This window comes from Ursus arctos, unplaced genomic scaffold, assembly GCF_023065955.2.
Source record: "Ursus arctos isolate Adak ecotype North America unplaced genomic scaffold, UrsArc2.0 scaffold_6, whole genome shotgun sequence".
In the NCBI taxonomy this organism is placed as follows: domain Eukaryota; kingdom Metazoa; phylum Chordata; class Mammalia; order Carnivora; family Ursidae; genus Ursus; species Ursus arctos.
Genome location: NW_026623078.1, coordinates 65,413,061 through 65,439,242, shown reverse-complemented (window position 1 = coordinate 65,439,242; position 26,182 = coordinate 65,413,061). Strand labels below are relative to the sequence as shown.

The following is a 26,182-nucleotide window of genomic DNA, read 5'->3' as shown; positions in this document are numbered from 1 at the left end:
TCAGGTATCCTGCCTCAAACATTTAACTAGTTCTTCATCCAGCAGACATTTATTGTCCACCTGGTGTGTGTAAGGCATGCCCTGCTGAGCACGGAGGATACAGAGATGAATGAGACCCAGCCAGCCCACAAGGCTGGAGGCTTGCAAACAAGTACGTGTGGTCAAGAGTCACAGGGAGGAGAGTCTATATCAGATCAACTTCATATTCAAATACTAACCATTTTTAAATATCAGGGGAGAAAAGATCTGATTCACAATAACAAGACATGGAAAGAAAGCCCTGAAACTTTAGTAAAGTATATAAAAGTATGTAAAAGAAGACAAATGGCCATTACACTTCTGAAATTAATCCATAAAGTCAATGTAATCCAATGTGCCAGTAGATTGAGTTTAACTGAACCAGTTTTCAAGTTCAAATGTAATCAAATTTGTGAAAATATCTAGGAAAAATTAAAACAAGCATAAAGATAAGACTAGCTAGACTTACCAAATATTAACTGTATGCTGTGTTCCATTTAAAAAAAAAAAAAGGCTGAAACCACATGGGTAGCCACATGGATTCATGCATAGATGAAAGATACAGGGTAGATGAAAATATGCCTCTCTCCTCCTCTTCCAGTTCCTCCTCCTCACCATCTCTTCCTTCTCCTCTTCCTCCTTTTTCCCCATCTTCTCTTTCTCCTTCACCTCCTCCTCTGCCTCCTTCTCCTTCTTCTGATGTAGAAATATTATTTTGAACTTGGGCATGTTATCCCGCAGATCAGTTTGAGGATCTGGAAACCGACCACCAAAGATAACTGTACTCCATTTGAAGACTACAAAGTTATTTGAATGAGGGACTGATGTGCCAAGCAAAGGGGTGTTCAATTTATCCCACAGCCAGGGTTGCTCAACTTCCACACTATTGACACTTTGAAAAATTGGAGGAAATTGTTGCAGGGGAGGTTGTCTTCTGTAGTGCTTTGAGACTGTTCAGCGGCATCCCTGGCCTTTAACCACTAGATGCCAGTAGCAGCACTGCCCTCCCAAACGCAACAACCAAATGCCTCCAAATATTGTCAGGTTTTTCTGGGGGATAGAATCACCCTTAGTTAAGCACCACTGCCCTAAACAAAAGGTAAGCCATTGAAGAATTGAAGAGTTTACAGCAATAAAACACAATAAAAATTACAAGATTGTTTTTACTACCTTTAGAAGCAATTGCAGTGTTATTATGGGGGAAAGCCTAATACACTTTTTAAAGAACTGGTGAAAAAGGAGGAATCTTCAGGGACATTTGCCTATCCCAAATCAAAGCACACTCTCCAGCTTTGCTATTTAAACTGTGGTACTGACATAGGAATTGATAAAGAGACCTAAGAAATGGAACAAGCCATCCAGAAACAGATTAATGTTAAAAAAAAAATAGTGAAATAAGCACTCCTACACAATATGATGGTATTTGTGTAAATTGGTACAATGCTTGGAAAGCTGTTGGTCTATATGTATAAAGTTAATAACATACTCATCGTCTGGGACTATATACTTGTCAGAACACTGTGAAGTTGTTACGAATATCTTTATGAGGAGTATGTTATAACATGAAAACATGCTTAGGATACATTGATAAATGAATAAAATATAGAATATAATATGCATGTACATATTGAATAAAGAATGCAATATACATTTTGGATGTATATTTTATATGAACATGATTAAGCTAAAACAGTTTAGGGAAGTGTACAATAATATTTAGAGTGTTTTTCTTGAAGTAATAAACATTTCATAGGATCTTTTCCTGCTTCTGATTTCTTTTCACTTTAACATTTTTCAATAATGAGTGTGTGTCAATTAAGGGGAAATTCTGCAAAAAAATTAGACATTCTAATTTAAAAATTGAATGGAAAATTGACCATATAAGCATGGATTTATTTCTGGACTCTCTATTCTCTTCCATTGATCTATGTGTTTATTTTTGTGCCAGATCCTACTACCATACTATTTTAATTACTACAGCTTTATCATGTCACTTATCATAATGAGCACTGAGTAATGTATAGAATTGTTGAATCATTATAGTGTGCACCTGAAACTAATGTAACACTTATGTTAATTATTCTTCAATTTAAAAAATGAATGGAAAAAAAACTAAATAGAGATAACCTGGTGTATTTCTTTTTTTTTTTTTTTTTTTTTTGCCTTTCTTGAATGTTTCTCTTGACAATTTACCATTACTGCCATAGCTTCTTGGAGAGACATTTGTTTGTGCTGGAAAAATCTGATACTTACTGACTTATCCAGGAAACACTGAAAATTGAAGACTATATGACAAAGGTTTTGCTTTGGCCTGGTTATGAGTCAGTGTTTTGGGGATGCTGGTGATATGTATTAAATTGACTTCTTAATTTGTCTTCTTTACCCTCACATGGCTGGCATTTTATTCTAGGAGGATCTTCATGGTGGTTTAACTCCATCGTCCATTGTTATTCTTGACAGTATTCATCATGAAATGGAGACATATTGCTGCAGCTCAGGGTAAGAAAAAACTAAATTGAAATTTGTTAGTTTGAAGTTATGTCTGGTTATAGTTATGAACTTAAATCTTTATCTGGAAGTCAATTCTACCCATCCATCTTGCCTTAGATTTAGAATGCAATTCCTCTTTTTTATTTGATGTTCACATTTTTCTTCAACCTGTGTGATTTATTTTTATGATTGGCATCTTGGTAAGATTAATTTTTATCATTTACTCTCAGTATGTTAATACTTACACATAACTTTATTAGTTCCTGCCTTGATGAAGTAAAATTTATTCTTAATTAATGAAATATCCTACCTAGGCTAAATGGTATTCATAGAGAATTGTAATAAATGTATCAGAGAAATGAACTATGTTGAATTATTTCTAGAAAGTGAATCAAGATAAGTCTTAGTCAGGAATAGCATTTTTTTATATATTCACCCCATCATTAATAATACTGATTCCTATTACCATTAAACACGTCCCTACAATGTCTCTTAGTTAATAAAATCTTTCTACTGATTTTCGGAATCTTAAGGAAGACAGAATTTGATGCCACAGTCTAGGAATCATAAATATCTATTGAGAAGTGTTTAAAATTTTAAACAACTCCGGAAATAATATCTTTGGCTTATAGCTTTTCTATTTAAGTAGAAATGTTCCCACTCTGATGAAAATTTTTAAGGTATAAGACCTACCAATTTATAATGCTGGCCTTGGAACAAAGGCTCACACTTGATTAGTAAGCTTTATGAATCATGTTTAGAGGGAGAGATTGTACTGAAGGAAGTTTATTTGACCCTCAAACTGCTTACATGAAATATGAGCCACATTTTTGCTTTCTGATTTGCTAAACCAAAAGAACCACCTATTATATTACCCTAAATGATACAATTATCAGACCAGTCAGAATGTTCTTATTATTTACTGTGTCATCTTCCAAGAAGAAAAATGTCTAACTAGGAAACAAAATTATTAGATCTTTTCTCCCCCCAACTTGGCAACCCTTTAAGTGAGTCATGTCTTACGTGTCTAACACATAACACTACTTTCTTCCACTGTTAAGCATGACACCCTCTAAGTGACAGGATTATTACCAAAAACTTTTTGGAGGATGAGCCTGGAAGTGTAGCCATAGTGATCTTTCTTTTCTTCCTTTTTCTTTCTTTCTTTCTTTCTTTCTTTCTTTCTTTCTTTCTTTCTTTCTTTCTTTCTTTCTTTCTTATTCAAGTATATTTAATATACAGGCTACAATGTAATGATTCAACAATATTATACATTACTCAGTGCTCATTATGGTAGGTATACTTATGATCCCCTTTATCTATGTCACCCCTCTCCCACCTATCTCCCCTCTAGCAACCACCAATTTGTTCTTTGTATCTAAGAATCTGTTTTTTGTCTCTTTTTTCTCTCTTTGTTCATTTGCTTTGTTTCTTAAATTCCATATATGAGTGAAATCATATGGAATTTGTCTTTGACTGACTTACTTCACTTAACATCCATCTCTCTAGCTCCATCCATGTTGTTGCAAATGGCAAGATCTCGTTCTTTTTTATGGCTGAGTACTATTCTAGTATGTGTGTGCACATACCACATCTTCTCTATCCATTCCTCTATTGATGGACACTTGGGTTGCTTCCATATCTTGGCTATTATAAATAATGCTGCAATAAATATATGTGTGCATATATCTTTTCAAATTAATGTTTTTGGGTTTTTTGGGTAAATACCCAGTAGTGGAATTCCTGGATCATATGGTAATTCTTTTTAAATTTTTTGAGGAACCTCCATACTGTTTTCCATAGTGGTTGCACCAGTGGGCATCCCCACCAAAAATGCACAAAGGTTCATTTTTCTCCACATCCTTGCCGACGCTTGTTATTTCTTTGCTTTTGAGTTTAGCCATTCTGACAGCTGTGAGGTGATAGCTCATTATGGTTTTGATTTGCACTTCCCTGATGATTAGTGATGGGAGGCATCTTTTCATGTGTCTGTTGGTCATCTGTTTATTTGCATGTTTCCTTTGGCAAAATGTCTATTCAGGTCCTCTGCCCATTTTTTTATTTGGGGTTTCTGGTATTGAGTTGTGTAAGTTCTTTATATATTTTGGATGTTAAGCCTTTATTGGTTATATCATGTGCAATATCTCCTCCCATTCAATAGGTTGTCTTCTTGTTTTGTTGATCGTTTCCTTCACCGTGCAGAACCTTTTTATTTTGATATAGTCTCATTTGTTTATTTCTGCTTTTGTTTCCCTTGCCTGTGAGACATTTCTAGAAAAATGTTTCTATCGCTTATGTCAAAAAAGTTACTGCCTATGTTTTCTTCTAGAGGTTCTATGGTTTCAGGTCTCACATTTAGGTCCTTAATCCCTTTTGAATTTATTTTTGTGGATAGTATAAGAAAGCGATCCAGTTTCATTCTTTTGCATGTTGCTGTCCAGTTTTCCCAACACCATTTGTTGAAGAGATGGTCTTTTTCCCCATTGTATATTTTTGCTTCCTTTATCATACCTCAACAAAGTTCATATATGAAAAACCCACAGCTAATATCATACTCAATGGTGAAAAACTGGGAGCTTTCCCCTTAAGATAGGAACAAGACAAGGATGTTCACTCTCACCATTTTTATTCAACATAGTGCTGGAAATCCTAGCCACAGCAATCATATAAGAAAAAGAAAAGGCATCCAGGTTGGTGAAGAAAAAGTAAAAATTTCACCATTTGCAGATGATGTAATACTGTATAAAAAAAAAGCCCTAAAGACTGCACCAAAACTACTAGAAGTGATAACTGAATTTGGTAAAATCACAGGATACAAAATTAATATGCAGAAATCTGTTGCATTTCTATCCACTAATAATGAAGTAACAGAAAGAGAAGTTAAGGAAACAATCTACTTACAATTGCACCAAAAAGAATAAAATACCTAGGAGTAGACTTAATCAAGGAGGTGAAAGACCTGTACTCTATCAATAAAACATTGGTAAAAAGAAGTTGAAGATGACACAAACAAATGGAAAGATACTTCCATGCTTATGGACTGGAGGAACCAATATTAATATAATGTCTATACTACCCAAAGCAGTCTACAGATTTAATCTGTAGTCCTTACCAAAATACCAACAACATTTTTCATACAACTAGAACAAATAATCCTAAAATGTGTATGGACCCACAAAAGACCCTGAATAGCCAAAGTGAGTTTGAAAAGGAAGAACAAAGCTAGAGGTATCACAACCCTAGATTTCAAGATATGTGACAAAGCTGTAGTAATTAAAATAGTATGGTGGTAGGCTACTGGCACAAAAATAGACACATAGATCAATGAAAGAGAGTAGAGCTCAGAAATAAACCCACGGTGATCTTTTTTTTTTTTTTTTTAAGATTTTAGTTTTTTATTTGTCAGAGAGAGCACAAGCAGGGGGAGCAGCAGGCAGAGAGAGAAGCAGGCTCTCCACTGAGCAAGGAGCCTGATCTGGGGCTTGATCATAGGACCCTGGGATCATGACCTGAGCCGAAGGCAGACACTTAATCGACTGAGCCACCCAAGCATCCCTCACAGTGATCTTTCTTACACTGCATTTTTTAGTGCTCACTAGCAACCTGTGAAATAGTCACTCTTGCTATTCCCATTTTACAGATGAGGATACTGAAGCAGAGAGAAGTCATCTGCTTACATTGGAGGATGTACCTGATCTGATGGTGGGGCTGGAAATGTGAAGTCAGGCAATCTGATTTGAAAACCTACAATTAAAAATACTGTCTGCCTCACTTCACCATCCTGTTTTGATGTCAAGGGGATTCTAATACCTTAAGAACAAAGTATAAGCTCTTCTGTTGCACTACTACCTTTCAGTCATTTTAACAATTGCAGATTTCTCTGAGTCACTTCCATTCAGTGGCAGCAACTCAAATGAAGCCAGAAATTGTGAGGGCCACCAACTCTAAATTAACCACAATACTACCCTGGCCATCTCTGACACTGACTGCATGTTTGGACATGGACTAAACCTCCTCCCTAGTCTACCTCACAACTCTCAACCCTTCACCATTCAGATTAGAAGGAGTCAGTTGCCTATTTTTAAAAGTGCTCTGATCCTTCTGGGGGGTGCAATGAGTCATGCCATCCTCTTGACTCCATAGCACCCTGGAATCTTACTCAGCTATCACTCATTACATGAATTGTAATGAGTGCATGTACTTGCCTACAGACAAGCTTTGTGGAGACAGGATTGGCATCTTATTTATCCTGGTCTTCCTGGGACTTCTCACACCAATTATGTGCTTTTAAAAAATGTAGGCTGTTTAATGAATGTCATAGAAACATAAAATTTAGTACAATCTTACCCTTGCTGTTTGAATTCCTTGTACAACTCTACAGTTCTTCCATGATATCTACCGAGGGCTATAGAGTGTGAACATAGGGTCTGCTGCTTATGTGAGTATTTAGCTCTGGGTGAGAGGAAACTCAAAACTTGAGAAGAAAGCAAGTAAACTTTAGGTTTAAGATATTTTTACACATTTTTATCTAAAAACGAATGCATACTAGTTGTAGAAAAATATAAAAATGATAAAACACAACTCTAATAACTTCACCTTACTTTAACACCATCAATTATTCCACCTAATCTTTTTAATAGCTGTTGTTAAGCCATCAAAAAATAGAAAGGGGAGGAGCACCTGAGTGGCTCAATCCTGAGATCGAGAACCGTGCGGGGTTCCACGTTCATCCCAGAGTCTGCTTGTTCCTGTCCCTCTGCTCCTCCCCCACTCACTCTCTCAAATAAATAAATAAAATCCTTTTTAAAAAATAAGAAGGAGGGGTAAAAAAGCCTCTTGGAAAAACAAAATATTTTAGTTACAATGATGAGTTATAAAGAGTAAAGCAAGTCAGTGGTAACTAAAGACAAATATGGTGATAACAATGAAATCACCTTTGTGACCTCAGAACCCTCAGCTCCCAGATGATTATCCAGAGATAATTCCTTTCATTAATTCATTAAATTACTGTGACATGGCACAGTATCATATAATGGTTAACCCCTAATAGATTAAACAGAACTGCAGAAAACGTTTCCTCCTTTTTCCAATAAGATCACTCATAAAAAATTTCCAACCACCTACTGAGCAGAAACAAATTAAAGATAATCCCTGCCCTAGGTGATTTTATGTAGTGATCTCTTGTCAACCTCTAGGCTCTATCTCCCTGGAAAATCTTACTTTTGTCAAACTCTAGGTTGGCACAAATCAAGGTCTCATATAAAATAGGGAGTTAAAAATGACTGAAATGACATTAAATATATTTTTAAAAGAATAAATAAATTTTCCAAAAAACAGTTTCCAAAACAAGTCAGATCCATGGCATTAAAACCCAGTCATATTAGATAACACTTTTCATTCATCACTTCTGTTGTTCAGGATACCTTGCTGCGGGGGCGCCTGGGTGGCACAGAGGTTAAGCATCTGCCTTCGGCTCAGGGCGTGATCCTGGCGTTGTGGGATCGAGCCCCACATCAGGCTCCTCCGCTATGAGCCTGCTTCTTCCTCTCCCACTCCCCCTGCTTGTGTTCCCTCTCTTGCTGGCTGTCTCTATCTCTGTCGAATAAATAAATAAAATCTTTTAAAAAAAAAAAGGATACCTTGCTGTGGTATCCTTTTGCTAAGGCAAAATTGATTTCTCCACAATTTTAATATCTCGCAGGTCTTTGAGGTCTTCCTGTGTTTGAACTAGCCCTTACTGGCTTGCAATGTAATGCCATTAACACTTGCATTCATGTTGTTCTGTTTCAACATGCTCTGCAACACCAGCCTGATCGTAAATGATCACAGTGCTTGAGGGTAAGGTTTTCCTGATCTTGAATCTGTAGAGAGGCTGGAGCTTACACACACACACACACACACGCACATTTTCTCTCTGTAATATCCTCATTAATTATACACCTGTGATCTCCAAGCGTGAGGAGCTAAATTTGGGTTCATTAACAAGACTGAACTAAACCACATATATTTTTTTAATCAGTGTTGTTTATATATACAAGACCTCATTATCTTTGTGAAAAAAAAAATTGTCTAAAACCTAGTATGAGACAGAACCCTATTTTGTAAGTTTATTCCAAACTTCCCACTGGGAAGAAATTAGCCCTCCTGAAAAAAAATGCATAAGCATTTCCTCATGAGGCTTAATAGGTTTAAGACTTGTTCTGAGAAAGCAGTCATCCACCCTTCCAGCTGACTCACTCAGTGACTATTATAAAATATTATTTTCTATATTTCAACAAGGATTAGATAATCATTCCCTTTTCCTATAGGTATTCTTACCCAGAGTGAATCTGTGAATTAACTTTCTAGATGCCTTTTTGCTTGTGTCATGCTCATAATTAAATCCTCCAAAAACTTTTTTAACATTAGCATCATAGTAAAGAACTAGTAAAGACAGCAAAGTAAGCTTATAATTACAGTGCAGTGTAATAAATGCCACTTTATTTTTCTTAAAGTTATCTTTTTTTAAAAGATTTTTTATTTATTTGAGTGAGAGAGAGTGCACAGGCAGAGGGAGCAGCTGGCAGAGGGAGAGACAGAAGCAGGACCCCCACTGAGTGGGGAGCCCAATGCTGGGCTCAATCCCAGGACCCTGAGATCATGACCTGAGCCGAAGGCAGATGCTTAACCAACGAGCAACCCAGGTGCCCCTAAATGCCACCTTATAAATCTATCCAGTGTGCCATGAAGATGGAGTAAAAGTGTTGAAAGTAGACTGGGGCCAGGTTAGCACAAGAGAAATTGAAGGTTGGAGAATTTTTGTGAATATTTTATGGACCACTTTTCATTCAATGTGTTTGTTTTGTTTAACTATTAGTTGTAATACAGCTACCATTTCCTACCTATTTTTTGCTAAAAGTACAGAGTTTTACCTATGTTACAGCTCAATAAAAGTCTTTTGGGAATAGTTTGCAATTTAATCACGATGGTAATATCATTACTTAGGAAAAAATATGGCACAAATTCTAAGCAAGAAAATCCCGAATTGACATTCAAAACACAGCCAGTTGGTAAATCAAGACTTCTTGCTATTTGTATAGGAAGGAAAATAAAAAATGATGAAAAAAATTCTTAGCAAAATTCAACTGGATTTTGCTCTGCAAGATCATTCTGAAGAAAGCAACTTTCTGACTAGTTGAGTATAAGTCCCAGTTATTTGATATTAGGAAGGGGAATTTCAGCTGGTAGACACAATGATAACATTAGTCACAGCATATAAATCTTTTGTTACAACAATCCATTGGCATTCTGGTGTATGATTAGACTTTTGTAACTTAGAAAAGGCTGTGTTAGTGCTAAAGTCGAGTCCATGTATATACACGTGGTAACAGAATCAATACAACTGCTTGAACTACATATTGACTCTGTCCTTGGTGCTGTCTAGTTAATATTTCTTTTTTTTTTTCAAGTTTTTTTTTATTTATGTGACAGAGAGACAGCCAGCGAGAGAGGGAACACAGCAGGGGAGTGGGAGAGGAAGAAGCAGGCTCCCAGCGAGAAGCCCGATGTGGGACTCGATCCCGGAATGCCGAGATCACGCCCTGAGCCGAAGGCAGACGCTTAATGACTGCGCTACCCAGGCACACCTAGTTAATATTTCTTATTTGCTTCATTGTTTATTGTTAATGACTTGGATAAATATAGCCAAAAAATTTCCAGATGACACTGTTAACAAATTCAAAACTGAAAAAGACCTACATGAATTAAGATGAACCAAAAATTCACCAATAAGGGGGCGCCTGGGTGGCACAGCGGTTAAGCGTCTGCCTTCGGCTCAGGGCGTGATCCCGGCGTTCTGGGATCGAGCCCCACATCAGGCTCCTCTGCTATGAGCCTGCTTCTTCCTCTCCCACTCCCCCTGCTTGTGTTCCCTCTCTTGCTGGCTGTCTCTATCTCTGTCAAATAAATAAATAAAATCTTTAAAAAAAAATTCACCAATAAGAAGTTAACTAAGGACAAATGTAGGAAACAATTGCACAAATACAAGAAGATGTGACTTAGCAGCAGCAGGTATAATAATAATTTTAAAAATTAGAGGGGCTTTGATTGAAAGTTTATGATGGGTTAAATGTAGGATATAGAAGAAAACAATATGAACTTAGCCCATTTTCAAATGCAATTAATATTCAGTAACTTCTTATTTTACACTATGCTTGGGTCTTCCATATCATTATTAAAGGTTTACAATGAGAAAGAGGATTTTATTCTTTGACAGTCAGACCTCATGTGAAGAACAGTGCTATATTTAGAATACAAAGGAACATTTTTGTATGTTGGATGGAATTAGGTGTTTGGGCTTGCCAGTTTTTAGTGAAATAAAGTCTGCATAGAAAATGTCTAACAGAGCATTTATTATAAAAAGTGTTTAATACAGAATTATATGTTTACCATTTGTTTTGAATTCTTAAAGGCGAAATGGTTAATATAAAAGGATGAACTTGTATGGAACATTATTCAATTTTCACCCTATGAAGAATGTTCCTGAAAAGTATCTCAGTCTCAGGTCACTTCAGCCTGGCAGTCTAATGACTGAATCAACAATTTCTGATATTGGCTGATAACTGATTTTTTTCTGTATCATATGTGTTAAAAAAAATTCACTTAATCCGATAGAGGCATCTTCTTAAAGTAAAATAGAATGAGAATTACCTAATTAAATCAATGAGCAAACTACAATCTTTGGCAAAACCAATCTCAGCCTAGCAGCAAAGGTTTTTTTTCCATCAGGGAAAAGGACTTTTATTCAACCCTGAATTTAGGACAAACTCTACAGAACTGGAGTTGCATGAACTATTAATTTAACAGATAAGAACTGACTCCCAGATGTTTCATGCTACTTAAGGTGAAAGATTCATTTGCCTCTGAGCTACACTCAGAAAACTTCAGATAGTAAAAGGCTTCTCAACATAAATGAACTAAGAAAATTACATGAAAGTCAATTTGCTTTCCTACTTGGAAACTTTCAACTTCGGGGATGAAAAAAATGAGTATAATTTTCTATAGATTTATGGATTCAACTACATGAATACAAGCACCAATAATATATCTTAATGGAAACATGGGAAGTTATTGGTGGCATCCTCATCCTCTACTTCCGCATTAGAAAACCCAAAGACTCAGGCTATCCTATATTTTATGAAGCGGACTACTTGGTCTCTATGGTCTGTATTTGGAACAAGAGAAATAGATGCAATCTGGGATGAGTTGTAAAACCACACTAGATGTGCTGGAATTACACAATTTAAAGGAGACACTGGATTCTTGATCCCATCTTTAGGCTTCAGGCAGAGTTTTTATTTCCTTTTATTGGGAGAGACCTGTAGGATGCAGCAGACACCACTGGCAAAACTAAATTTCCAAAAGCAAAGTAAGTATTACCTGAAAGTTGAGCACATGGTTATGGAGTCAGACTGACCTCAGTTCAAAGAGTGTGCCTGCCACTTACTAGCAGATACTTAAACCTCCTTAAGTCTCAGTTTCTCTATCTGTGATATGGGATAAAAATATTACTTATGGGGGCACCTGGGTGGCACAGCGGTTAAACGTCTGCCTTCGGCTCAGGGCGTGATCCGGCATTGTGGGATCGAGCCCCACATCAGGCTCCTCCGCTATGAGCCTGCTTCTTCCTCTCCCACTCCCCCTGCTTGTGTTCCCTCTCTCGCTGGCTGTCTCTGTCTCTGTCAAATAAATAAATAAAATCTTTAAAAAAAATATTACTTATGGCTGAATAAATAATATATAGATATACATAATATATGCATAAAGTATTTTATTTCTTTCGAGAAACTAAATGGTGTCATATGTTTCACTCACCACCTATCAAAGTTCCTTTAGTAAAATAGAAAATGCTCAAGAAATAGCAGTGATTATCAATATCATTATAATTATTGGCAAGAATTAACATTAGCCCAGTAGTTAAAATTACAGTCTACAAATCTAGACTTTCTTTTTTTATAATATTTTTTTATTATGTTAGTCACCATACAGTACATCCCTGATTTTGGATGTAAAGTTCCATGATTCATTAGTTGCGTATAACACCCAGTGCACCATGCAATACGTGCCCTCCTTACTACCCATCACCAGCCTATCCCATTCCCCCACCCCCCTCCCCTCTGACGCCCTCAGTTCGTTTCTCAGAGTCCATAGTCTCTCATGCTTCATTCCCCCTTCTGATTACCGCCCCTTTCTTTATCCCTTTCTTCTCCTACCGATCTTCCTACTTCTTATGTTCCATAGATGAGTGAAACCATATGATAATTGTCTTTCTCTGCTTGGCTTATTTCACTTAGCATTATCTCCTCCAGTGCCGTCCATGTTGCAGCAAATGTTGAGAAATCATTCTTTTTGATAGCTGAGTAATATTCCATTGTATATATCACCACATCTTCTTAATCCAGTCATCTGTTGAAGGGCATCTTGGCTCCTTCCACGATTTAGCTATTGTGGACAATGCTGCCGTGAACATTGGGGTGCATATGGCCCTTCTCTTCACTATGCCTGTATCTGTGGGGTAAACACCCAGTAGTGCAATGGCTGGATCATAGGGTAGCTCAATTTTTAACTTTTTAAGGGACCTCCACACTGTTTTCCAGAGTGGCTGTACCAACTTGCATTCCCACCAACAATGTAGGACGGATCCCCTTTCTCCACATCCTCTCTACAAATCTAGACTTTCAAGGTTTAATTACAACCTCCACCCTTTTCTAGTAACCTTGGATAAGTTACTAAGCCTCTCTGCTATCAGTTTCCTTGTCTACAAAGTAAGGATGGTGAGGACACTTAATTCTTAATGTTTCCATAAGGATTAAATAAATTAATACCTAAAGTGTGCTTAAATTTTCAACAGATGGTGCTGAAACAAGTAGATGTCCACATATTTTAAAAAAAACAAAAGAGGGGGGGAGGAGAAGGTAGGCCTTACACTCTTCACAAAAAATTAACTCAAAGTGGATCACAGACCTTTGTAAAACACAAAACTACAAGAAAACGTAAATGAACTTTAGTTTGTTGATGACTTTTTAGATCAAGCAACAAAGGCACAATCCATGAAAGAAATAGTTGATAAGCTGCACTTCATTAAAATTAAAATTTTCGGCTCTGCAAGATATTATCAAGACAATAAAAAGACAAACGTGGTAGAGAATATTTGCAAAATACATATCTGATGAAGGAGTGTTATCCAAAATATACAAAGAACTCTTAAACTCAACAAGAAAACTACCTGATTAAAAAATGGGCTAAAAGTTAGAATGGCAAAAATAGACAAGGCAAGAAACAACAATTGTTGGAGAGGATGTGGAGAAAGGGGATCCCTCCTACATTGTTGGTGGGAGTGCAAGTTGGTACAGCCACTCTGGAAAACAGTGTGGAGGTCCTTTAAAAAGTTAAAAATTGAGCTACCCTATGATCCAGCCATTGCACTACTGGGTGTTTACCCCAAAGATACAGACGTAGTGAAGAGAAGGGCCATATGCACCCCAATGTTCATAGCAGCAATGTCCACAATAGCTAAATCGTGGAAGGAGCTGAGATGCCCTTCAATAGATGACTGGATTAAGAAGTTGTGGTCCATATATACAATGGAATATTACTCAGCTATCAGAAAGAACGAGTTCTCAACATTTGCTGCAACATGGACGGCACTGGAGGAGATAATGCTAAGTGAAATAAGTCAAGCAGAGAAAGACAACTATCATATGATCTCTCTCATCTATGGAACATAAGAACTAGGATGATCGGTAGGGGAAGAAAGGGATAAAGAAGGGGGGGTAATCAGAAGGGGGAATGAAACATGAGAGACTATGGACTATGAGAAACAAACTGAGGACCTCAGAGGGGAGGGGGGTGGGGGAATGGGATAGACTGGTGATGGGTAGTAAGGAGGGCACATATTGCATGGTGCACTGGGTGTTATACACAACTAATGAATCATCGAGCCTTACATCGGAAACCGGGGATGTACTGTATGGTGACTAACATAATATAATAAAAAATCATTTAAAAAAAATGGGCTAAAAATCTTAACACACACCTCACCAAAGAAAATACACAAAGGCAAATAAACATGTGGAAAGATGCTCCACATCATATGTCATCAGGGAAATGCAAATTAAAATGAGATACCACTATGCTCATATTAAAATGATCAAAGTCCATTGACAAACCAAATGCTGGTGAGGATGTGAAACAACTTTCATTGCTGGTAGGAATGCAAAGTGGCACAGGCATTTTGGAAGACAGTTTGGTGGCTTCTTACAAAACTAAACATATTCTTACCGTACAATCCAGCTATCACGCTCCCTGGTATTTTACCCAAAGGAGTTAAAAACTTATGCCCACACAGAAACCTGTACACAGATATAGACAGCAGCTTTATTTGCAATTGCCAAAACTTGGAAGCAGCCAAAATTTGCTTCAGTAGATGAATGGGTAAATACAGTATGGTACATCCAGACAGTAGAATATTTTTCAACACTTTAGAAAAAAGAGCGATCAAGCCATGAAAAGACATAGAGGAACTTTAAATATATATTTATTAAGTAAAAGAAGCCAAGCTGTAAAGGGTACATACTATATGGCATTCTGGAAAAGGCAAAACTATGGACACAGTAAAAACATCAGGGGTTCCCAGGAGTTGAGAGGAGAGAAGGAATGGATAGGCACAGCACTGAGGATTTGGGGGCAGTGACAATACTGTGTATGATGCTATATCACGGTGCATACATGAGAGAAGACGTTTCTGTTACTCTAGCTCATTGACACCCTGGGCATGTTTCAAGAACTTTGTTATGATCCATGTTGGATCCCACTGTCCATTGAACATGTGAGACCTTCCTTTTACAGCAATTCCTTTTATTACTCACATTGAACATGTGAGTCCACCCTTTTACAGCAATTCCTTTTATTAATTTGTTTTTCTATAAAAATTGTTACCAAGTGTAAACCATCCATGTTGTAGCCACAAAGAGAAATACAAACTACAAAGTAACTGAATCACTCTCTCAAATGAAGTTTTGGAGCTATGAGAACTGAAGGGCCAAGTTGAGCTCCTCATCCTCTTGATAAATTACTCAGGCTTGATGACTTCAGGGGTTCCCCAAATTGGCTTGGTCTCCTTTGTATTTCATAGTAGGGAATCCTAAGGACTTCCTTTTTGATTTCCTCTTCTCTGACCCATTTTGCTGCTTTTTTTTTTTTTCATTGTTTTGTGTTCCAGTGCCTGATGTCTTTCAGGGTCTGGCCTCAGCAAGCAACTCTTCTTTTGGTTTATTTCTTTAATAATAGTCTAATCTACTCCCTTGGAAGATGATATACAAATATTTGTCTTTACCTGAATCTTCTCATGAGTATTCTGGTGTCATATGCATAGAGAGTATCTCCTTTTAGTTGTTTGGTTATTAAACTCATATGTGGCAGCAAAGACCCTTTTTAGCTTTAAAATGCCCAAAACAAAGTCCTATTATGATAATGCAGACTTCTATTACCAATAAACATTGGCCACCTTCCCAACTAACAGTTCCGTCAATGGAACTTTGCCTATGCTGTTCACCATATCTGGACTCTCTCATTTGTTTATTTCTTCCACCCACCTGTGCATTTATCAAGAGGCAGCTCCAGTCCTTCTCCTTCCCTGAAAGACTATTCATATTCTTTTCTCCCTTCTTTCAGTAAGGGTCCCTAGTACAATCCAGTTTATGACTTCTTATTGTTTCATACACAATAGTTCTTTTCTGTGCCACTAGGTAATAAACTATTCTAAGGACTCAAGCCTAAATCCTCACTTTTATTTCCAAAGCCCAAGCCCATTGCTAAACCTATAATAGCAATGCAATACAATACATACCTAGTGATTGACTGACTTTAGGATTATGATATGATATGATATGATATGATATGATATGATATGAGTCTGACAGTGAGAGACACAGTCCCTGCCTCATGTAGCTTACTACCTAGTCCGAGAAACACATACTAAAATAGCATGTATTACCAATAATTATTTAACTAGAGTTGCAGTTAATACTAAAATTGTCTCTGAGATCCAGTTTTTAATACTACATCTCTTTTTAGTGAGTCCTTCTGCTCCCATATCCATGAAGCTGTCTCTTCCAGATTTCAAGCTCAGATCAATTTAAAAAACTGTTTCACTCCTCTGACTCGAACTCTGTGGTCCTCAAACTGGGGTACTTTTGCCCCTAGGAGATATGTGGCTATGCCTAGAGACGTTTTTGGTTGTCATTTAGGGAGGGGAAGGGAGATATTACTGGCATCTAGCAGGTAGAGGCCAGAGATACTGCTAAAGATCCTAGGCACTGGAAGACAGCTACAACAAAGAATTGTCCAGCCCAAAATAACAATAACGCCAAGGCTGAGAACTCCTGCTCAAATGCGTATTCTCTCAGATGTCTTCTGAGTAGTCTTCTTCTCAGCCCACCTTCCATGTGTTTCTTTTAATCCCTAGACTTGTCTACAATTGTAATGACAAAGGTTTTTATAATAAGATCTCTTTTGTCTCAGACAGAAATGAATATTCATAGAATATGTGTATTATTTGTGAGGGTGGTGTATTTGCATAGAAAGGTAAATGTAAACTGCTGTCTCCTACAGAAATGAGTTTATTTTCTCACTTTTAGCTTTCCACTGAAAAGAGGTAGTGTGTCAAAGCCTACTCACTGTTCTCCACCCTTAAGACACGTTTCTGTGCTGCATCTGACAACTTACACTCAGATTTTCTTTAGATGTATAACTGTACTATAATAAAGATGAAGTCTGTTGTAAGAATCCCCTAAATGGTAGATTTAATCATGTAACTCATTAATTCTTCACACAAAAATGTTACATCAAAGACATGTATTTTTAAATTTTCCATTGATAACATCTAAAACAAATAAAGAAATACCAAACTACATATGACATTTTTAATAGCACACAGTGTTATTGGAAATCACAGTGGCTTGAAATATATTGGTATTAGTAGATCTGTTCTTCATTTCAAGAAGCATATATTAGTTTGAAATCTATTCAGATCTTTGAATAGCCTAGCTTAAAATACATGCAATTAATATAGCAAGCCAAGTGATTAATTACTTAAGAAATCTCTGAAGAAATTTCTACTTTGGAATAAGTGTGAATCTCTGACGAAGGGCTTATCTCTTCACTTCATCCAGCCATTCTGGTCTCCTTACTGTTCCTTGAAACTTGGAGGGAAGCTCCTGTCTCAGAACCTTCTCACCTTGTTCCCTCTCCCTGAACACCCACATGGTTCATCCTCTCACTTCCTTCAAATCTTCACATATCACTTTCTTGGGGGCGCCTTCCCTCACGCCCTCAATACTCTCTACATTTCCTGCACTGTTTTTCTCCCGTGCACTTGTATCACTCTCTAACATGACAAATATTTTACTCATTTATTGTAGTAAGTATTCAATTAATGTGTGTTGCCTTCAGCTAGTAAATAAAAAGGAACAGTGAGGATGCTAGCAACATCTATTCTGCTGGAATGGATTTAGTAAGCATCGTCTGGCTCTGGAGTACTAATGTTGGTAGCAGCTTCTGACTCCAGTCCAAAGCCAAGGTGGTGTGATTATGGAACCAAGTGTCTCAACAATGCCTTTCTGATTCGTCAGCTTCCTCACAGTGGCAGAGATTACTTTTTCTTAGAGGGTGGTTCTCAGCTGATATTCTGAGAGCCACTCCTGGAGACTCAGCTAGAGCCAGCCCTTCTCCACAGTCTGTCTCATTCATTTTAGATTATCCAGTGTTTCCTATTACACACAACTGAGCCCCGACTAGTATTATGTCCCCATTTTACAACAAGAAAGCTGAACATCAGGAACACTAAATTATAGCAATAAGTCAAGCTCAAGTTTATATGATCCCACAAACAAAATGAACACTTCTAGATTCCTCTTTCAGTGACTCAGAATAGTTAAAACTTACTCAGTCCCAGAAATTCCTCCTCCTAATCCCTCAGAAACATCAGTTTCTGGAACTGATGAATACACATATTCTTTCCAGCCCAGCCCTCTGCCTGGAATAGTTTGCACCTGCTACTGATGCCTGTTAAGACCATTCCCAAGAGGCAAGAAAATTTTGCATCTGAGTATCTGAGTGTTTTACATAATGTATCCTGTATGATATTTTTGTGGAATTTTCAATACATGTTATACAGAGAAACTCAAATTAAGTCACAAAAATCAGCTTGGTTTAGTTATGAAACACCCGTTGTGGGTTTACAGCGTATATTATGGATTCAAATCTTCTTGCAACTAAAAATGGCTTGTTTTCCTTTTCTGATTACTCAGTTGATGACTTGTGTGATTTGGGACAATGAAAGATGGAGAATCTAGCTGTTGCTTCCTCTGTTTTGCACATTCTGTTGAACCAGCTAAACTGTTTTCATGTCTAGTTATTTTTCGTGGATCTGCGGAGTTTGCTTTTGAAACTGAAAACGGTTTTGGAGAGAAAACCATCTCAGAATAACATCATGGGGGAAAATCCTCTCCATAATTTATATAGTGTTATACAAACAAGCCAAGGAGGGGCTACTCCTTTGAAGAGAAAAACTTGGTAAGACAGGATTCCATAATATAGAAAGCAAATGAAGAAGAGGGTATCAGAAGTTGAATAAAACCAACATATTTTTTCAGGGATACTTGAAACTTAGTAACGCAAGGTTATCAAATACCACGTGTTAACTATAACTATATTGCACTTTTAACACACTGGTTTTTTCTGTTTACATAAAGAGTTATTCCATGAGTTTTTAAGACTTGGTCCAAGAAATTATAGAAAGAATGAACAGCCCTTCTAAAGTTGTAAAATAGATAATAAGAAATTATCATTAGTAAAAGTTATTAAAAGAGATATTCTGTTTTTGCCATCAAAATCAACCATAAATTGCCCACCACTCAAATAGAAATCTGACTCTAACAATGAAGAGACTACCTCTGAAAAATGGCACTTTCATATTATTTAGCACAATAGTTTATTAGGTTTAAAAGAGAGGAATAGAGAGGAGGGAGAGAAAGAATAAAATCTTTGCCACCATCAATAGAAATTATACATATATACATATAAATATAATCATAAATATATTTATAAACATATTTATAAATACATAAGATATATTTATATAAATTATATAAATTATATAAATAAATATGTTTATAAATAAATCTTTAAATATATAAATTATATATAAATAGATATGTATAAAGATTTATTTATTTGGTATTGAGTGTTTGTGAGTAGGGGGAGGGGCAGAGGGAGAGAAACTTGAAGCAGACTTCCCACTGAGTATGGCCTGATCCCCACTCAGTCTCACAATCCATGAGATCAGGACCTGAGCCAAAACCAAGAGTCAAACACTTAACTGACTGAGCCACCCAGGCGCCTCAAAAGAATTTTTTTTTTATTTTTTAATTTTTGTTTAAGATTTTTATTTATTTGAGAGCGAAAGACTGAGCACAAGCAGGGGGAGTGGCAGGCAGAGGGAGAGGGAGAAGCAGACTCCCTGCTGAGCAGGGAGCCTGATGTGGGGCTTGATCCCAGGATTTCAAGATCATGACCTGAGCCAAATGCAGATGCTTAACCGACTGAGCAACCCAGGCACCCCTAGAAATTATATTTTTAAAAAAGATTTTGTGTTCGTGAACTGTATCATGAAAACCCATTACAAAAAAAGTTATCCTTGGGGCACCTGGGTGGCCCAGTTGGTTAAGCGTCTCTACCTTTGGCTCAGGTCTGATCTTGGGGTCCTGGGATTGAGCCCTGAGTTAGGCTCCCTGCTCAACAGGGAGTCTGTTTTTCTCCCTCTCCCCATGCCACTACCCCCGCCCCTAGCTTGTGTTCTCTCTCTCTCTCAAATAAATAAAATATAAAACAAAACAAAAAAGTTATCCTAGAAACATTACATAGTAAGAATAAACAAATAGGATAACTCCTAGAATGTACCAGTTAGACTCAAGGCAGAGGAATTGCCTTAAGTGTGTAGGGGTTGGAGAAAGACCCTGCTATGCAAAGTCAAGCACGCGTAGGGTAGAAAAGGAAACCCGAGAAGGTCTCATATTTGGATCTGTAGGAAGGGCCCACAATGTACATTTTAAAAAATCATTAAATTCCACAGCCTGACACATTGCCATACACATACTGGTTCAATAAAATATTTGTCCAAGAGTTTGATACCAGTGATGTCTACTGAGCACAGATGCACATGGCAACTCCTTTCTTCCTTCTTCTTTCCTTAAATGGTGAAGTGATACCTAGGGCAACAGATACCATGTTCCAACCATGAAGCCACAAGCCTGATATTTTAAGGGTGAAAGAACAGAAAGATGTAAAAGATGTGGGTCTTTGAGGCTATCAAGGAGCTTCTTCCTCCAGATGTTTTGTTATATGAAAAAATTAGATGTCTTATTCTTTATTCCTGAAACCACTGTTATTTATTACTCACAGAAAAAAAAGGTGATTTATTACTTTCAGGGGGAAAAATGCATTCTTAATTGATACGCAGCTAAAAGGAAAAATTTATCTTTTTTTTTTTTTAAGATTTTATTTATTTATTTGGCAGAGATAGAGACAGCCAGCAAGAGAGGGAACACAAGCAGGGGGAGTGGGAGAGGAAGAAGCAGGCTCATAGCAGAAGAGCCTGATGTGGGGCTCGATCCCAGAACGCCGGGATCACGCCCTGAGCCGAAGGCAGACGCTTAACCGCTGTGCCACCCAGGCGCCCCGGAAAAATTTATCTTTTATCCTCAAAAATAGGCCTGGTCTGATTTCAAGTCCCCTTTGCCACAACACTCCCAGACAAAACAAACAAACAAACAAGTCATCTCCTTGCTGATATCTGCAATTCTTCATTTAACAGAACACTCTATCTCGGACATGTGATACTGACTCATACTTCATTGTATAGCACCTGCTTTGGCATTGCCTTTGGGTCTACTCCAAAAGAGAATTTCCTGTTTTGGGAACTTTTGGCTCACAAATTCAGATAATCCTTAACATATCTATTTTTTAATTATTACAGGTTTCCTGGTTCAGCTATTGCTAAACTTTTGTACTCAAATTAATCACACTGCTACCATGCATTGCACAAATAACCACCTCTGAATTTTTTCCACATCAACCATATTTTTTCCTGGATTCTTCTCTCAAACAGTCTCAAAAACACCATTTGTGCCGGTTATCAATCCCAATCCACCTTTCCTTGTCTTGCTTTGTGATACAGGAACTGGACTATGTGAACATCTCCCATTTGGCAGCTGTTGCAATGTTAGGCTTTGTCAGCAGGGGGCGTAAAAGGGACATTGCTGGAGGAAGGGTTTGCTCTTGGGGGGGGGGGTGCTCCCACAACTGTTTTTGTTTTGTTTTGTTTTGTTTTTTAAGATTTTATTCATTTATTTGAGAGAGGGAGAGCACGAGTGGGGGGAAGGGCAGAACGAGAGGGAGAAGCAGACTCTCTGCTGAACCGGGAGCCAGGTGCAGGACTGGATCCCAGGACCGTGGGATCATGACCTGAGCCGAAGGCAGACACACAACTGACTGAGCAACCTAGGTGACCGGCTCCCACAACTCTTAAAAGCAAGCAACCTATGGGACACCTAAAGCATTCACGCTCCAGCAAGTTTTGCCAGGACCACTGCCAAGTCTCACTAGCACCTCAGAGGGTGGCTTCCCAGTGAGTTTCCCCAACATTCCAGAATGCTGATTATCAGCAAGTTTCACTGGGGCCCCCACGGGTGGTTTACAGTCAGCCATGACTGGTGACACTGCAGCAGATTTCCCTGCTATTAAGTAGGCCACAGCCACACCCTCTCCAGCATGGTCTGGGTGTCAGTGTTGGCCTCCTTTATCTTCCTTCCATGGGTACTGAGCCGCAGCTGTAGAGGTAGATCTGCTATTCTTATATTCTGAGTTCTTTTTATTGCTTAGTCATTAATCCTCTGTTAACTATTAACTATTGAATCCCTTAGTTAATTCCATATTATAAATTCATTATTAATTCATTATTAAATAGTAATTCTTTATATTAAAATGTACCACTCAAATTACTAAGTGATTTCTATCTCCTGGATAGACCCTGACCGACACGTCATCTCTAGGTCATTCGTAGGAATTCTGCATGTGGTAACTTTATTTTACACGAATGTCGAGAGTCTACTGACTTCCAAATATCAGTTGTAATGTCAGGCTAAATTTCCAACCCTGGTAATCCAGCACATTAAGTTTAATCAATATATATTATTTTGCCAAGGTCCAGCAATAGGAAAGACTCAAAAACATTGAATTTCAGTTGTGAATTTCAATTGTTCTTCCTTAAACCCATTGACATTCACTTTAATTGTAGTCCAAGATAATATTTCAACTATCAGTCTGAGAATTAAATTGCACATCTAAATACATCAATATTTGGGGAAGTGTTTGGGTATTAGAAATGGACTCTGCTATTGCCTACAACTCAAGAATTTGAAATACTTTTTATTTCTGCTAATAATGAGCTTGTAAGCAAACTACATTTTTTAATGTATATTTTCAACCCACACTGTTGAATATCAGAACATTTGAGATCCTTAGGGTCTGCACTATCCTTTGTCAAGAATGACCAATCATAGAGAAAATATTTGCAAATTGTGTATCTGATAAGGATCTATTATCCAGATTATGTTAAGAATTCAACAAAAAGACAACCCAATTAAAAATGGACACAGTATTGGAATAGGCATCCTTCAAAAAAGACACATAAATGGCCAACAAGCATATAAAAAATGCTTAATGTCATAGTCAGAAAAATATAAATTAAAATCATAATGAGATAGCACTTCATATCCACTCAGATAAATTTTTTAAAATGCAACATAAAATAACTAGTGTTGGTAAGGATATAGAGAAACTGGAACTCTGCTACCTTGCTGGTAGGAATCTAAAATAGTGCAGACGCTGGGAAAGAGTTACACTGTGTCTCAATAATTACCATGTGACTTAGCAATTCCACTCCTCAGCATATACCCAAAAGAATTGAAAACAGGTGTTCACACAAATGTTTGTACATGAATGTTCATAGCAACATTGCTCACAGTAGACAAAAGGTGGCATCAATCCAAATGTTCATCAACTTATGAATGGATAAACAAAATCTGGTATATCCAGAACACTGTTCAGCCATAGAAAGGAATGAAGTATGTACACATGACCATGTGGATGAATCTAGAAAACATTACACTAAGTTAGAGAATCAGGCAAGAAAAATGTCACATATTGTATAATTCCTTTTATATGAAATATCCAGAATAGGAAAATCCTTGGGTTAGTGGTTTCCAGGAGCTGAAGGGAAGAGAAAATAGGAAATGACTGTTGAATGAGTATGCAGTTCTCTTTTGGAGTCATGAGAATATTCTAGATAGTAGTGATGGTTGTACAACATTGTGAATGCACTAAATGCCACAGAATTGTACACCACAAAATGGTTAAAATGGTGAATTTTATATGTATTTTACCACAATAAAAAGATAAATTATGGAAGGGGAGGAATTGGAGGTGGAAAACATAATTCTTTCAAGAAGTTTTGTTCTAAAGGTAAACTGAGAAATTATATGGTAGCTGGAAGGAGATATGAAGGGAAGGGTAAGTTTTTAAAATATTGGAAATCTTGCTGTCACAAAACAATTATCAAATAAATACTTGTTGAATGGATGATTAGACGTATTGTTACCAGACAGACATAGAGGGTGGCAGAGCTCACCTCGGGATGAAAAGATGAAGATTGCCATTGATGTGCTAGATCCTTGACAGATGAAATTATGACCCACCTTTGCCTCTGATATTTGTGGCCTCACTGTACTAAAGAAATGAATGCTGGCACTAGGGAAGCAACATAAGGCATGAAAGATCATACAGACTAACTAATGCATTGCTTAAAATATCAGGTAGATTTCACCTCAGTTCTCCTTCCCATAATGAGACAGTAGATAAAGGGTCTGTGCTAACAGCAAGGTGTGTGAATGAGAATTCCTATTTCCAATTGATTGTTGGTGAATAAAAGAGATGAATAACTTGTCAAATTGGGTGGTTATATATAAATGTACTTTAATAAATTCCAAATGGTTGACAGTAAATGCTGGTTGAAAAACATTCTGTGAATCTTTGGAAATTTAGGTTAAAATTATTCATGTCTCAATCTCATTTTTTTATTTTTAAAAAATTTTCAGTACTTTAAACATATGCAAAGGTAAAGCGATAATTAAAGTGATCCTTTGTATACACTTCACCCAAATTCGACAACTATCAACTCACAGTCAATCCTGTTTTATAGTCCTACCCACTCCTCTTCCTACTTCTTGGGGATTATTTGGTAATACCTGCCAAACATCCTATCATTTAACATGTAAATATTCTAGTATGGACCTCTAAAGAATAATGATGCTCTTTAAAAAATAGCCACAAGTGGAATAATAAGATGGCAGCAGAGTAGAAGGACCCTAGGCATGTCTTGTCCCATGAACACAACTAAATAACTATCAAATCATCCTAAATACCCCAGAAATTGGCCTAAAGACTGACAGAACAAATTCCACAAATAAAGGGAGAGAAGAAGCCACATCAAAGAAGGCAGGAAGTACAGAGATGTGGTTTATGGGAGAAAACAGATGGTAGGTGCTGTGGAGGAGAGGGAGCCATGGTTGCAGACAAGGGCAAGAGGGAGGAGCACACAGAAGAATGCACAAGAAGGACATTTCCCCAAAGCCATTGGCTTGGAAAATGAGAGGGGCTGAATTTCATGAGTTCTTAAAACCAATGGGGCTTAAAGCCAGGCATTTTAAAGGTCAGTGAGCTTGGCTGGGATAGAGCCCCGAGGGCACTGTCTTGTTCCTAGAGAGAAGGCAGGCAAACAACCCAGGGAGCATGGAAACTGTGATCTGAAGAATGCCTGGGACACACAGTGGGGAGATTATTCACTAGTCTAGGAGCGCTTCCCTGAGAGACATCATCCATGGAGATGCTTCTCTGGAAACAAAGGACCTGGCTGGTGCCATCTCCCTCCCCCACCTCTCAGCATAAACACAGAGTCACAGGCAGAAAGCAGCACAGCTCTGACACTGGCTGCCTAACTTGCTTACACCAAGCCCCACCTCTCTGCACTCTGGAGGAACTGCCCTTCTCAGTCAAGCTTGCCTCAGTCCCAGTGTGGTGGTCCTCTACCCCACAAGACCAGTAAAAACCCCTGCCCACACCATGTCTCCTGACCAGAGTTCTGGAGGGCCTCAGTTCTGGTGGCGTTGGTTTCAGGTCTCATTTCGTAAGCAGACCAGAGCACACCTAGTTAAAAGTCATGACATTCTGGCCACGGACCAAACACTGCCCACAGTAGGCAAGGAGAGCCTCTGCAGATGACTGTCTAAAGGATAGAGCAGCCAAAAACAGCAGAGCACATGCAGCACACACTGGAGACTCCCCAAAGTGCCAGACCCTGGGCACTACATGACCTTGTCCTCATAAGGCCATTACTTTTAGGAGCAGGAGACATAACTAGCTTTTCTAACACAGAGAAGAAGGCAGAGACTTAGACAAAATTCCAAGACAGAGGAATGTATCCCAAATGAAAGAACAACGTAAGGTCACAGCCAGAGATCTA

The 26,182-nt window shown here is 37.7% G+C and overlaps 1 protein-coding gene across 1 annotated transcript in view; it reads left to right on the top strand.

Annotated features, from left to right (window-relative positions):
* Positions 1–26,182, top strand: part of RAD21 (RAD21 cohesin complex component) — a 94,325-nt gene that overhangs the window by 30,276 nt on the left and 37,867 nt on the right. Inside the window, exon 3 of the mRNA XM_048212490.2 lies at positions 2,429–2,517. The gene's annotated coding sequence lies outside the window, so the exon portion shown is untranslated. The remainder of the gene's footprint in view (positions 1–2,428; positions 2,518–26,182) is intronic.